This window comes from Hemitrygon akajei, chromosome 11, assembly GCF_048418815.1.
Source record: "Hemitrygon akajei chromosome 11, sHemAka1.3, whole genome shotgun sequence".
NCBI classification, from domain to species: domain Eukaryota; kingdom Metazoa; phylum Chordata; class Chondrichthyes; order Myliobatiformes; family Dasyatidae; genus Hemitrygon; species Hemitrygon akajei.
The window spans coordinates 88,403,860-88,407,493 of NC_133134.1; the positions used below are offsets into that span (position 1 = coordinate 88,403,860).

A 3,634-nucleotide genomic window follows, 5' to 3' on the forward strand; every position below is an offset into this window, starting at 1 on the left:
CAAACGCGATTACCCAGTTTGGCGGGGCCGAAGGCCGAATGCTCCGCTGCATTCCGGAGATCTCAGTATCAGTATGAATAAAGTATCGATCAAGTGTCTTGGCATGAATTGGCAATTGCTCATTCTCCTCTGGAGATGCCATCTGACTTGTTGAATTCCCCGCACATTTCCACTATTTGCGGAATTTCTGCTGTTGTTGAGTTCCTCCAGCACTTTTTTTTTACAATAAATTTCTTTTTCTGGTTCGTGCCCTATCTATTCAACTCATTATAAACGGTCACGATATAAATGCTGACTTCCCTTTGTCCAGCGTTTTCTGGGTGCGGTCACGCTCAGTTTGCGTCTCTTTCCAGAGATTTGATTTATACAAACATATGAGAGAATGTTTCTTCCTGGTTTCGAACCAGGGACCTTTCGAGTGTGAGGGGAACGTGATAGCCGCTACACTACAGAAACGCTACGGCTACGTATCATGTACCACATGCAGCGGATACGAATGGACCTATACTAAACACTCACTTCCAGCTAATAGAAAGCGGATATCAACGACTGAATTGTATTCTAATATCAAACTCAATATCAATAACAAATGAATGCAATGGCTCATTTCCACTCTTAACAATCTTCACAAATCCCGCCCCAGCTGTAACCGACTCCCGCTGAGACCAGTTGACGCTGTATGAACGCACCACGTACTTCAAAATGGGTTCAGAAACTAAGATGGAAACAAGGCCCAAGGGGGAAGGCTTCAAAGTCGACTGAACCAGAGATTCGACTCACAGATTACATAGCGATGGTAATTCTGTTCATCCCATGTGCGCCGTAATGAACAAGTCCTGCCCCACTTCCCCCCTGTGATGGGAAAACAAACGTGTCCGAATGCTTGCACAGTAGAAAGATACCTTCGGGCAGCAGTTGTCAGCTTGAATAGAGTCCCACAGTATATCCGCTCTTACTGACAAACTGGAACACGAGAAATATTTACGTTGCCGTCCTCAATCGAACTGGGAACTATTGGCGTGTAGTTTGACCGTGATAACCACTGCAGTATTAAAACGGCTGAGGTGCAAAAAAACAAGACCAGTTTACATAGGACGTGAAAAGCTGCTGGGCGTGGAAGAGTGAAAGGAAGGATACTCTCAGTTAATATATCGGCTGTGCGAGAAAGGGGAATCTGGTGAAAAGTTTCAATGTGTTTCTCCCCGATCCAGATTGTGAATTCCTGTCACAATATGCACACAATAGTGGAGTAACTCCTCTGGTCATGCAGCAGCGAGAGAGAGAGGAATGCACCGTCAACGTTTCGGGCGAAGATCCTTTATCCGAACAACGATCGGTCGAACCTGTTAATCACCGAACCACTGAATCCGTCGGTGGTGTTGACGGCGCCTGAAGAGAAGGGATTAGAGGTACGACACACTCACCGTATATTTTCCGTAAGGGGTGCGAGACAGTTTTAAACAAGCAGTCCGGTGCTGCAATTCTTCAAGTCAAGCCGGTGAATTAGAACTCGCAGCCCCGCTGCGATTCAGAGATCTCAGTATCAGTGTAAATAAATTACGGATCAAGTGTCTTGCCATGAATTGTCAATTGTTCATTCTCCACCGGAGATGCCGCTTGACATCTTGATTTCCCCTCACATTTCCAGCATTTCCGGAATTTCTCGTGTTGTTGAGTTCCTCCAACACTTTGTGTTTCTTGCTACATACAAACTAGGCGGAATGAACTGTGGTGTGGGGAGGGGATGCAGCTGTGATTTAAATTCTATAGTGAATATAACGAAGTTTAAATCGTGTCGCGTTCTACTACCTGCGGATGCACTGAGTCAGAAAAGGAAAAGAGTTTCCTAGCAATGAAATAGGTCTTTATGCTACTGCAACATCTGAGTGACAAATCAGGGAATGGCGATTCTTGCAAGTAACGCTCCTTCAATAATGGAAGTTCACACTGTAAGCTAAAAGCGCTTCTGGGAGTTCCAAAAACCCGGCTCCTTTTCACTGGACAGACTTCTTGGCAAGTTAGGCTACATGGCATTTGCCCGTCCTCGAGCTGTTTTGATGAGATGAAACTTGCTCTGCATCGTCTGATAGCGATAAAATTGCTTCAGTTCTGCTGACCTCTTCAAATTCAATGTTTCCTCTCATTTCAAACGATTCATAACCGTGTTCAGGGACGGAATTTTCCCAGTGCAATGTACTCCTGACTTGGTAAATTCTGCATTTGCAACACCCGAATCTTCCTCCCACCATTTTAGGATCTGTGAAGCCAAGCGCTAGAAGGTACGTTGGGGGGGGGGGGGGGGGGGTGCGAAGAGGGGGGACGAAGTGACAACCTGGGCGGTGAGTGAATCGAACGCAAGTACCTTGGATCGAAATGTCACAGCTGAGAAGAGATCACAGCCTGGGAGCAGAGAGACTGTGTCACCGAAAACAGCCATCTGAGATAAGTATCTTCCACAATTCTTCGCCACTACCCCTACACCTTAGCTCCCCTCTCAACTCCCTTCACCTATCACCTGCCGGCGTGTAGACACCTTTACCAACCTTCTTATTTTGGTTCTTCCCCACTTCTTTTTGAGTCCTGATGAACGGTCCCGGCATAGCTGCTGACTGCTCTTGCCCCATCGTTTTGTGTATGAGGGGGCGCTCTGCTCATGGAACGAATAAGGGAAGTATTCCATTGAATAAACGTATGGTAACTTAATTTGTACAAAAGCATCAGAGCATGTTTCTGCCTGGTTTCGAACCAGAGACCTTTCGCGTGTTAGGCGAACGTGATAACCACTACACTACAGAAACGTTACCGCTACATATCATGTACCATATGCAGCGGATACGAATGGACATATACAAAACACTCACCGCCGACTGATAGAAACCGGTCATTAACGACAGGTTTATTTACTACAATCATATCAATGTAAATAAAAAAAAACCCAATGCAATGGATCATTTCCGCTTATGACAATCCTCATGATCCCGCCAGAACTGAAACTGGCTCCCGCTGAGTCAGACAGACAGACAGACAGATAGACATACTTTATTGATCCCGAGGGAAATTGGATTTCGTTACAGTCGCACCAACCAAGAATAGTGTAGAAATAGAGCAACATAAAACAATAAATAATTAAATAAAAATAGGTAAATTTTGCCAAGTGGAAATAAGTCCAGGACCAGCCTATTGGCTCAGGGTGTCTGACACACCGAGGGAGGAGTCGTAAAGTTTGATGGCCACAGGCAGGAATGACTTCCTATGACGCTTAGTGTTGCATCTCGGTGGAATGAGTCTCTGCCTGAATGTACTCCTGTGCCTAACCAGTACATTATGGAGTGGATGGGAGACATTGTCCAAGATGGCATGCAACTTGGACAGCATCCTCTTTTCAGACACCATCGTCAGAGAGTCCAGTTCCACCCCCACAACATCATTGGCCTTGCGAATGAGTTTGTTGATTCTGTTGGTGTCTGCTGCCCTCAGCCTGCTGCCCCAGCACACAACAGCAAACATGATAGCACTGACCACCACAGACTCGTAGAACATCCTCAGCATCGTCCGGCAGATGTTAAAGGACCTCAGTCTCCTCAGGAAGTACAGACGGCTCTGACCCTTCTTGTAGACAGCCTCAGTGTTCTTT

At 46.0% G+C, this 3,634-nt stretch overlaps 1 non-coding gene across 1 annotated transcript; it reads right to left on the reverse strand.

The window, feature by feature from the left end:
- Window positions 1–2,725: 2,725 nt before the first annotated feature.
- On the reverse strand, window positions 2,726–2,798 carry trnav-aac (transfer RNA valine (anticodon AAC)). Its single transcript has one exon. It is a non-coding gene; the product is annotated as a tRNA-Val (tRNA).
- Between the last annotated feature and the right edge of the window lie 836 nt (window positions 2,799–3,634).